The sequence below is a fragment of the Macaca nemestrina genome, chromosome 7 (assembly GCF_043159975.1).
Source record: "Macaca nemestrina isolate mMacNem1 chromosome 7, mMacNem.hap1, whole genome shotgun sequence".
Taxonomy (NCBI): domain Eukaryota; kingdom Metazoa; phylum Chordata; class Mammalia; order Primates; family Cercopithecidae; genus Macaca; species Macaca nemestrina.
The window spans coordinates 173,880,969-173,892,854 of record NC_092131.1 but is presented as its reverse complement, the minus strand read 5'-3'; the positions used below and the strand labels follow the sequence as shown (position 1 = coordinate 173,892,854).

At 41.3% G+C, this 11,886-nt stretch overlaps 1 protein-coding gene across 1 annotated transcript in view; it reads right to left on the bottom strand.

Annotated features, from left to right (window-relative positions):
* LOC105499091 (nuclear pore associated protein 1) overlaps positions 1 to 11,369 on the bottom strand; it is a 564,120-nt gene extending 552,751 nt beyond the window's left edge. The window contains exons 1-4 of the mRNA XM_071099379.1: positions 11,114 to 11,369; positions 10,715 to 10,919; positions 10,467 to 10,521; positions 364 to 525 (exon numbers count right to left, since the gene is read on the bottom strand). The gene's annotated coding sequence lies outside the window, so the exon portion shown is untranslated. The remainder of the gene's footprint in view (positions 1 to 363; positions 526 to 10,466; positions 10,522 to 10,714; positions 10,920 to 11,113) is intronic.
* Between the last annotated feature and the right edge of the window lie 517 nt (positions 11,370 to 11,886).

Below are 11,886 nucleotides of genomic sequence, written 5' to 3'. Positions count from 1 at the left end.
TGCTTTGCTATTCTCTCTTTACACGCCCTTTCATCTCCTGAGCTGAAGGTATTCTGTTTGTGCTTTGGAATTCTTTTAATATCACTTTTAATATTTTTTTCAAAACTATTTTTCTTTGAAATAATTTTAAATACACAGAAATATGCACAGAAAGCTTTATATATCCTTGAGTTACATGCAATGATGAGCCCTAAAAAACAGTTGGCACAAAACTGTTTATTGAAATATAGGCTTTTTCCATATTTTACTGGGTTTTTAAGTAATGTCATTTTTTCTGCCCAGGATACCACATTGCATTTTCTGTCAGGTGTATTATTTATTGCTGCAAAATAAATTCTCACATACTAAGTGGCTCTTACTCACAGTTTCTCTGTATCATGAATCCAGATGCAGATGATGGCCAAGGACCAGGTCTCAAGTGAAGGTTCAGTTGGGGAAGGATCCCCTTCCAAATTCATGTGATTCTTGTTAGGAGTGAAGGCCCTGTGCTCGTTGAGATGACTTCACTGGTGAACTATTCCAAACCTGAAAATAATTAATAACAATCGATCACAAACTCTTCATAAAAATGTAAACAACAGTACAAGTGGAGAAGAGATCACTTCCTGATGTATACTATTAGTTGGTTTATACTGATATTACAACAAAAGCAAGACATTTCAAGGAAGAAAAATTAAGATCAATATGTTTTATAAATAAAGGACAACGGTCTTCAATAAGATGCTAGCAATACAAATCAGCAAATGAAAAAGAATTACACACCATCACCAAGGGTATTTGTCTCAGGAACGCAAATTTGGTTCAACTTACAAAATAATGAGTGTCATGCCCTCTAAGAATAAAATAAAAAACAAAAGTCATATGATCATCTCAAAAGATGCAGAAAAGGCACCTGATAAATCCAAAATCCATTATTGATAACAATATACAGCAAATTAAGCCTATAAGGAAAGTTTCTTTATCTTAAAGGGCATCCATGAAAAACTCAGTATCATCATAATTTAATTTAAAGGCTCAATAATAGTATAAACATGGACATACAGATCAAAGAAATATAGTAGAATTGAGGATCCAAAAATTAATCTTTACCTCTATAGTCAAATGATTTTATAAGGTTGCCAAGCCAATTCAATATGGAAAAATACATTTGAAACAAATGCTGCTAAGACAATTGAGTATCCACAAGCAAGTTGAACTTCTCACTCACATCACATACATAATTGGCTCGAAATAATCATATATCCAAATGTAAGATCTAAATAGACCAAACCCAGAGTAGATAATATAGAAATACGTAATTTGGGTCTTAGGTTAAACAATAACTCCTATAATTTCTAAGATATGATACTTAAAGCCCAACAAAAATAAATAAACAGTAATATATTTAACTTTATAAGAATTGAAATCTTCTGGGATTCAAAGTACATCATTAAAAGTAAAAAGATAATGCAAAGAATAGAAGAAAATCTTCACAATCACCTAGAAGGACTAACTGATTTTCAACAAAGCAGACAAAAACATACACTGAGGAATGAACATCCCATTCAATAAAAGGTGCTAGGAAAATAAGATAGACACATGTAGAATAATGAAATTGGATCCTTATCTGTCACCATATAAAAAAATTAACTCAAGATGGATTAAAGACCTAAATGTGAGACATGAAACCATAAAGATTCTAGAAGAAAAACTAGGAAAAAATCTTCTGGACATTGGTCTAGACAAAGAATATTTGACTAAGACCCCGAAAGCAACTATAACATAAACAAAAACAAATAAATGAGACTTAGCTAAACTGAAAACCACAGCAAAAGAAATAATCGACAGAGTAAAGAAACATCCTATAGAATGGGAGAAAATATTTGGAAACTGTCCATCCAACAAAGGACTAACCCAGAATCTACAAGAAACACAAACATATCAGCAATAAAAAAATAAATAATCCTATTAAAAACTGGGGGCATGACATGAACAGGCAAAAGATATACAAATGGCCAGCAAACATATGAAAAAAAAAATGCTCAACATCACTAGTCATTAGGGAATGCAAATTAAAACCATAATGCAATACCAACCTTAGCCTAGTCAGAAGGACCATTATGAAAAAGTCAATAAATGATTGATATTGGTGTGGATGAGGTGAAAAGGGAATGCTTATACACCCTTGGCAGGAATGTAAATTCGTACAACCTGTATGGTAAACAGCATGGAGATTTCCCAATGAGCTTTTAAAAGCAGAGCTACCATTCAATCTAGCAATCCCACCACTGGGTACGGGCCCAAATGAAAAGAAGTCATTCTATCAGGCGCCACCTCCAGTCTTCCTGGACCCAGCAATTCAGGGGTTTCAGGTTCGGGACAAGTGCGGGGTTCTCCATAAAGGCAGCGTTGGTGGTGGACCTGACCCCTTGCAGCCCCACACGGAGGGAGTGGAGGGGCGCGTTCTGCAGATTGCTGCACAGGATAAAAGGTAGATTCCACCTGGTGAGTGGAAGGTGCATGTGGCAGCTCTGCTGGGGCTGCGGGAGTACAGGAGAGAGTGGCTGGCTGCCTGGTGCACAAGTGTCTGCGGAGCACAGGCTCAGAAGGCCGGGGCAGAGAGGCACAGGTGCTGGTCGCAGAAACTTTGGTTCAGGGGCTCAACACGCCCGCCAGGGATGTGGCCCATCACCTGACCTTTAGGAGCACTTTGTGCTCCTCACTCGGCTTCCTGTTACAAATCGTGGCAACATATTTCAGAGGACTTGGGGGAAATTCGCCCTCTTGGCACCATCAGGTCCGTTCTCAGTGCGTTCTGCCGGGGAGGGGAGGAAGTCCCCAAGGATGGTGTAAAGGAGGCGTGTCCTACCTTGGGCTTGGCAGATGGGTGAGCTCCACTTCCCAGCGCCAAAGCCCTTATTGCATCTGCTGCAGACTCCGTCAGCCTGGGCACGGTGATCCAAGAGTTCACCCACGTCAGAAATTCTTTCGGTGTTGCTGCCCAGTGGAAGACCACAGCCTGCCTTCTTCCTGGGCCTGAGTGAAGTGACACGGCCACTGCCAGGGTGGAGGTCCAGGGAAGACTGTCTCTGGTGTCACTGTGCTCTGCGCCAAGTACGGAGAAATGTTTGTAAGGAGTTGACAACTCCCGAGAAAGCATTTCAGTGGTTACTGGAGGACCTGCACTCTGGAAATGCAGAGAACCCAGGACTGTTACCAGGATTAACTGGGTGACTAACAAGAGAGGGCAGACAGAGCCTGGCTCATTTCGGTACTCTGCACAGGTTAGTTGCCACCATCAGCTGTGATGGGCACATGTGGTGACTGCCTCAGGAGATGGCAGTGGTCCTCAGGAGTCTGGAGATTGGGAGGTCCCAGATCAAGGCACCAGCAGGTTTAGCGTCTGGTGACAGCCCACTTCCTGGCTCATGGTCAGCGGGTTTCCCTTGCGCTGGCATCCCTCTCACTCCTAGGCTAAGTTCCTTCTGCAACCAGTCGTTAGCTGCCAACCCCTAAAGGCCGGACAACAGATTTGCAAATTACAACCTGGCACATCCAGGGTAGCAGGAGGAGAAAGAGCAACTTTTTGTCTTGGCAGCCAAGCTTCACCGTTGGGTGGCACCAATGTGCATTTCAGGTTTTTATGGTTCCTTGTGTGAGGTTATTGTAGCTGACTCCCAGGGTATCCTAATCTAAGAAGCAGTGAGTAAGCAGGGAGTTAGAAGCAGTGAGTATGAACTTTGCTAACTGGAAGGACTGGCTGTCCCCTCCCCTTACCTCCCAGTCTCTCTCCCTTGGATTGCCATGTACAAGATAGCGCCACCTAAAATAACTGAAGGCACTTCAGTTCTGTGTTGCTTTTCCCTGCAAAACAGGGGTAAGATCTTAAAAAGATCCATGAAGCTTGTCTTTGTGGCATGGATCGAGGTACATATCCTTCCTTGAGGTGTGTTAGTTTCATCCTTTAGTACTGAGAGTTGTCTCCATAGTGCCAGGGAGGGAGGAGGTGCCAACCCCCTGTGCTCAGCCAGGATTGCCCTGGCCTGGCCACACCTTCTCACGCTTCCACAGACCTAAGAGGGACTAAGAGCTGGGATCAAAATGTTCCTGTCACAGACGCCCTGCTTCCTGCAAGGAGATCCAGAGGAAAAAAGAAAAGGTGTTGGGAGCTTTTTTTTTTTCCCCCAGGCCACATCCTTTGGGGGTTGGGGTGGGGCAAAATAAACATATGTTCAAGAAGATAGTCTATGCTGAAAATGACATATAGCGTAACCACCCAATGGGTTAACCATGCCTGCTGCCTAGAAAGAGGTGATGTATCAAGACAGGAGAATTGCCATAGAGAAAGGGTAATTCACGGAGAGCCAGCTGTGCAGGAGACTGGAGGAGTTTTATTATTACTCAAATCAGTCTCCCAGGACATTCAGGGATCAGTGTTTCTAAGGATAATGTGGTGGGTGGGGGAAGGTCAGTGAGTTGGGAGCTCTGACTGCTCAGATCAGAGATGGAATCACAGGGAGTCCAAGCTGTCCTCTTATGCTAAGTCAGTTCCTGGGTGGGGGCCACAAGATCCGATCAGGCAGTTTATCCACCAGGGTGGTGCCAGCTGATCCATCCAGTGCAGGGTCTGCAAAATATCTCAAGCACTGATCCTTGGAGCAGTTTAGGGACCGTCAGAATCTTGTAGCCTCCAGCTGCTGACTCCTAAACCATAATTTCTAATCATGTGGCTAATTTGTTAGTCCTACAAACGCAGTCTAGTCCCCAGGCAAGAGAGAGGTTTGAGAAAGGGCTGTTATTGTCTTTGTTTTAAACTATGAAGTAAGTTTCTCCCAAAGTTAGTTTAGCTTATGCCCAGGAAGGAACAAGGGCTGCTTAAAAGGTTAGAAGCAAGACAGAGTCGGTTAGGTTAGATCTCTTTCACGGTCTCAGCCATAATTTTGCAAAGGCAGTTTCAGCCAGGTGCAGAGGCTCACATCTGTTAATTCCAGTACTTTGGGAGGCAGAGGCAGGTGGCTCACTTGAGGCCAGGAGTTCCAGAGCAGCCTGGCCAACAAGGCAAAACCCCATCTCTACTAAAAATACAAAAATTAGCCAAGTGTGTCACACCTGCAGTCCCAGCTTCTCCAGCAACTGAGGCACAAGGATTCCTTGAAACCGGGAGGCAGAGGTTGCAGTGAGATGAGATTGGGCCACTGCACTTCAGCCTGTAGGACAAAGCGAGACTCTCTCTCTCTCTCTCTCTCTCTCTCTCTCTCTCACACACACACACACACACACACACACACAAACACACAGACACAGTCATTCTATCAAAAAAACACTTGCACTTATAGGTTTATCACAGCACAATTCACAATTGCAAAAATATGAAATCAATCTAAGTGCTCATGAACCAATTAGTGGATAAAGAAAATGTGCTCTGTGTGTGTGTGTGTGTGTGTGTGTATGTATGTATGCATATTACAGAATACTACTCAACCATAGAAAAGAACAAAATAATATTTTTCAAAGCAATTTGGCCATTATCATAAGTGAAGTAACTCAGGAACAGAAAACCAAATGCTGCATGTTCTCACTTATAAGTCTGCGGTAAGCAATGGATTTGCAGGAGCATGCAGAGGGGGATCACGGACATTAAAGATTCAGAAAGGAGGAGGGTTGGAGGCGAGTGAGGGATAAAAAATTACCTATGAGGTAAAATATACACTATTCGGGTGATAGGTACACTAAAAGCTCCAGACTTCACCACCATACAATTCATGCATGTAACCAAAAACTACATGTAATCCCAAAGCTATTGAAATTTTTAAAAAATTATTTCAAAAAGAAAAAGCAGTGGTGTATGATTCTCCCAGTATTCAGTGTATGTTGTATATAGTTACTTTTTTTATACACACAACATGAAAAGGGAGAAAAAGAATAATTTTACAGAAGAGATTTTTAGAACTAAAAGATTTTTATCCAGGTGATCAAATTAACATCAACAGTGATAAAGCCTATTGACAGCTTGTGCCCTGGATATTATGTGATAGGAATGATACTTTTCATCTGTATTCTTCCTGCCTTAAACCCAGAAGTCCAGTCTCATCATGAGAGAAACATCAGAGAAATCCCAAATTAGAAATGTCAATGGCGTCAAAAACAAGGAAACTCTGAGAACCAATCACATTCAGTGAAGCCTATAAAGCTATAATATCTAAATGTGATGACATATCCTGGAAGAGATCCTAAAACATAAACTTAACATTGAGCAAAAACTAAAAAATCAGAATAAAGTTTATATAGTACTCAATGATAATACATGATATTGGTTGGTTAATTTTGACAAATGTTCCACACTATGAGATTAATAATAAAGGACACTGTGCATGGAGTATATGGAAACTCTCTACTAGATCTGCAACTATTCTGTAAATCTAAAACCATAAGACCATTTTGTTTTGTTTTGTTTTGTTTGTGACAGAGTCTGCCTCTGTTGCCCAGGCTGGAGTGCAGTGGCGTGATCTTGGCTTACTGCAACCTTTCACCTCCTGGAGTCAAGCACTTCTCCTGTCTCAGCCTCCCAAGTAGCTGGGATTACAATCGTCCACCACCATGCATGGCTAATTTTTTTGTATTTTTACTAGAGACAGGGTTTTGCCATATTTGTCAGGTTCGTCTCGAACTCCTGACCTCAGGCAGATCTGCCCGCCTCAGTCTCCTAAAGTGCTGGGATTACAGGCGTTAACCACCATGCCCAGCCTTGTAAAACCATCCTTTAAAACTTTTTTTTTGTAATGTCACTCCCAAGCTTAAAAAAAAAAAATCATTAGCAATATTGTTTATACCTCCTTTGTGCATCTCCTTAGTTTCTCAGTTTTCCTTAAGTACTGAACTTAACTATATTGTGAATTGTCATTCCATACTTTAAAAATAGTTTTTCCTCTTTGAGTATTTCTGAATACTATATTCTTTAGGTCTTTTTTGTCTTCAGATTTAAGTGAAGGTGTTTAATTCATTGATACTCCTAGTTTAATCATGAGAAAACTAACTAAAACCATAACGTGGGACATCCTATTAAATACCTGATGGGTCCTTTTCAAAAGGGTCAAGGTCATGAAAAAGAAGTGAAGGCCAGGAAACTGTTTCATATAGGAGAATACCTGAAGTGTCAAGTAGACTCTAAGTTGGTGCCCACTTATCCCCACCTTTTCATATACACAACCTTCTACTGTAATCCCATCCAAGTGAGTCTAAGCAGGAATTGTGAATTGCTTTGAAACAGCAGAATAGTGCAAAGGTATAGAAGTGTCACTTGGATTCTTATATATGATTATGATTTTGGTCTTGCTAGAAATGTCTCTCTCGATGGATTTTATGAAGCCAAGTGACAGAACCCTCCTTGGAAAGGCACTTTATTTAGCCAATGGCCAACAGCCAGGAAGGTAAGAGGCCTTCTGTACAATAGACTATTCTATAGCTGCAAATATTATATTTAAAAGTAACCATGCTGCCCAAAGAAGTTTACAGATTAAATGCCATTCCTACCAAACTACTAATGACATTCTTCACAGAACTAGAAAAAAAACTGTGTTAAAATTCATATGGAAACAAAAAAGAGCCCCAATAGCCAAGGCAATCCTAAACAAAAAGAACAAAGCTGGAGGCATCATGTTACCTGACTTCAAACTATACTGCAGGGATAAAGTAACCAAACAGCATGGTAGTAGTACAACAGCAGGCACATAGACCAGTTGAACAGAATAGAGGGCCTAGAAATAAGGCCACACACCTATGACCATCTGATCTTTGACAAAGCTGACAAAAACAAACAATGGGGAAAAGACTCTCTATTCAATAAATGGTGCTGGGAGAACTGGCTAGCCATATGCAGAAGATTGAAACTGGACCCCTTCCTTACACCATATACAAAAATTAACTCAAGATGGATTAAAGACAAATGTAAAACCCTAAATTATAAAAACCCTGGAAGACAACCTAGGCAATACCATCCTGAATATAGGAATGGGCAAAGATTTCATAACAAAAACTCTGAAAGCAATCACAACAAAAGCAAGAATTGGCAAATGGGATCTGATTAAACTTAAGAGCGCTGCACAGCAAAAGAAACTATCATTAGAGTGAACAAACTACAGAATGGGAGAAAATATTTGCAAACTATGCATCTGATGAAAGTATAATATGCAGCATCTATAAAAAACTTAAACAAATTTTATAAGAGAAAAACAAACAACCCAATTAAAAAGTAGGCAAAGGATAAGAAGAGACAATTTTCAAAACAGGACATACATGCAGCTAACAAGCATATGAATAAAAGCTCAGTATCACTAAGAAATGCAAATCAAAACCACAATGAGACACCATTACACACCAGTCAGAATGGCTATTATTAAAAAGTCAAAATAACAGATGCTGGAGAGGTTGCAGATAAAAAGGATCACTTACACACCACTGGTAGGAGTGTAAGTTCATTCAACCATTGTGGAAAGCAATATGTCAATTCCTCAAAGAGCTAAAATCAGAACTACCATTCAACTCAGCAATCCCATTACAGGGTATACACCCAGAGGAATATAAACCATGCTTCCAAAAAGACACATCCACATGAATGTTCACTGGAGCATTACTTACAAGAAAAAAGACATGGAATCAACTTTAATGCCCATCAATGACATGCTGGATAAAGAAAATGTGGCACATATACATCATGGAATACTATGTAACCGAAAAAAAAAGAATGAAATCATGTCTTTTACGGGAACATGAATGGAGCTAGAAGTTATTACCTTAGCAAACTAACACAGGAGTAGAATACCAAATTATCACATATTCTCACTTTTGGGTGGGAGCTAAATGATGAGAACTCATGAACACAAAGAAAGGAACAAATGACACTGGGGCCTACTTGTAGGTGAAGGGTAGGAGGAGGGAGAGGAGCAGAAAAAATAAATATTGGATAGTAGGCTTAGTACCTGGGTGATAAAATGATCTATAAAATAAACCTCTGTTACACAAGTTTACCTATATAACAAAACTATACATGTATCCACAAACCTAAATTTAAATATATAAAGTTAAAAAAATCAAAATTATATAAAAACTATGAAAAAATAAAATAATACTAAAAAATATAAAACAATACGAAACTAAGCTACTTTTCTAATAAAGTTATATTGCTTCACAGTTACTGTATCTTGTAATAACAAATAATCCTAATTCCTTTCTCCTGTCCTTTGCATTATTGCTGATACTCACTTCATGCATATGTGTATATATATACACACACACATACAGACATGCACATGTGCATATATCTGTACACATATATACTTCTATATGAGATATATACATAAGCATATATTATTTAATAATTTTTTTCTATTATTTTCAAGAAATTTTCTTTTATAACAAACTAAGAATATAAAAATGTTAAACCAATAAAAATAAAAATTATATATAACTGATATTTTTAGAAATGCAAGAGAGAAAAATATAAAATGCTCAATGAGAACCACAAAAGGCAGAAAATGAATGGAAGATAAAAATAGGAAGAAGGAACAAGGGCAACAAATAGAAAACATTCAGAAATATGATAAATATTAATCTGACTGTGTCAGTTACCACTTTGAATGTCAATGGTCTAACTGCACCAAGTAAAAACACAGATTGACAAAGTGAATCAAAAAACAAGACACAACTGTGTTATTTATAAGCCCAACCTAAATACAAAGACAAATAAAAGTCAATGAATGGAACAAAACGTATGATGCTAACTCTAATCAAGGTAAACAAGAGGAGCTATATGAATTACAGGTGGAGCAGACTTCAAAGCAAGAAAAGTTATCAGGAATAAAGAAGGGCATTACACAGAGATGAAGAGCCACTCTTCCAATAAGATGTCATAATTCTTAAAACCTATGAGCCTGACAACAGAGTGTAAACTATGAGGCAGAAATCAACAGAACCACAAGGAAAAAGATGAATTCAGTATTATAATTGGAAACATTAACACCCTATATCAGATACAGGCAGATCTAGCAGGCAGTAATTTAGGGGGGAAAAGCTGAACTCAACAGCACCAACAAGCAACTGGGCATTACTGACACCTACAGTCTCCTTCCCTCAACTACTGCAGATGACACATTCTTCTTAAGCTCACATGGAATATTCAGCAAAATGTGCCACATTCTGGGACACAAAATACCCTAACAATTTTTAAAAAGTAAATCATACAATGTCAGCTCTAAGACCACAGTGGAATTAAAATAGAAATCAAAGGATAACTGGAATGATAACTGGAATATCCCCAAATGCATTGAGATTAAACAACACACTTCCATATAATATATGGACCAAACAAGATATCTCCAGAGAAATCTTTTTTTAAAATTAACTAAATGAAAAATAAAAACACAATTTATCAAAATTTGTAGAATGAAAGGAAACCAGAACATACAGGCAAATAAATACCATTGAACACATACATAGGAAACGATGAAAAGACCAAAAATCTGTCATCTGTGTTTCCACCTTTGGAACCTAGAAAAAGAAGAATATATTAAATCTAAAGTCAGTAAAACAAAAGTTATAACGTCGTTCACACAGTAAAACAAAGGAAAAGTTAAAGCAACTGAATTTTTCAAACACATATTCAAACCCATAGTTCTCAGAACACAGAAGCATCCAAAATTAACAGGGCACACAAAGCACCCCAACACCGTTCCTTGCTTACCTGCATGCAGCCACGACCCTCTCAGAAACGGGGACCCCGCGCTTCAGAAACGCTCAGTCTCGGGCTGCTGAGGCCGGGCAGTACCGTTTGCTCCGAAGTCATGCCGTACATTTTAGAAAAGCGAAATAACAGGTGTTTCGTGGTCTCGCCATGAAGTATTAGTTAGCTGGTGATTTGATGCACCTGTGAATTAGCTTGACTGCATCTTCCCCAATGAATACAAGAATCAAAATAGCACCCTGTTATCCATAAATATACGCAATATGTCAACTAAAAATAAATGCTTCCGTAAATTCTTTATCTATGAATAATTCACAAACAGGAAACGTAAAAGTAATAACTGTTACGTCCATAATATCAAAGGGCATATGTGACAAAATGAAAGCAGTTTAAATGTACCTTACGGTCTGGGAAACCGGAGAAATCCTGAGGTTTGAAGAAGGGACGACGACACAGGCAGGCAGCGCCGCAGGAACAAGCGCGCCTTCCGGGAGAAGCGACCCTGAAAGCTCAGCGCGGACCGCGCAGACAGCCCCTTAGTTCCCCTGTAGATCTCACCGCCCTCTCTCCCCCATCAGCCTCGCCCTCCGATCGCCGCCCTCCACCCTCCTCCCTCATGCCCCGTCAGCCTCGCCTCCCCCCGCGGCCCTCACGCCCCGTCAGCCTCGCCTCCCCCCGCGGCCCTCACGCCCCGTCAGCCTCGCCTCCCCGCGCGGCCCTCACGCCCCGTCAGCCTCGCCCTCCCCGCGCGGCCCTCACGCCCCGTCAGCCTCGCCTCCCCGCGCGGCCCTCACGCCCCGTCAGCCTCGCCTCCCCCCGCGGCCCTCACGCCCCGTCAGCCTCGCCTCCCCGCGCGGCCCTCACGCCCCGTCAGCCTCGCCTCCCCCCGCGGCCCTCACGCCCCGTCAGCCTCGCCTCCCCCCGCGGCCCTCACGCCCCGTCAGCCTCGCCCTCCCCGCGCGGCCCTCAAGCCCCCTGTGGGACTGGCTCCCGCCCCAAGCCCAGCCTGCGCGGCAGCCTCGGGCGCCCTTACTGCGCAGCTGCGACCCCCGCGCCCGCACGTAGCTTCGGGCGGCTCCCGGCCTCACCTGCGTGGGCGCCAGGTGGCGAGGAACCGGCGGTCTGAGTTTCTGGTCCATGGATTCCACCTACTCCTGCAAAAGGACTGAGGG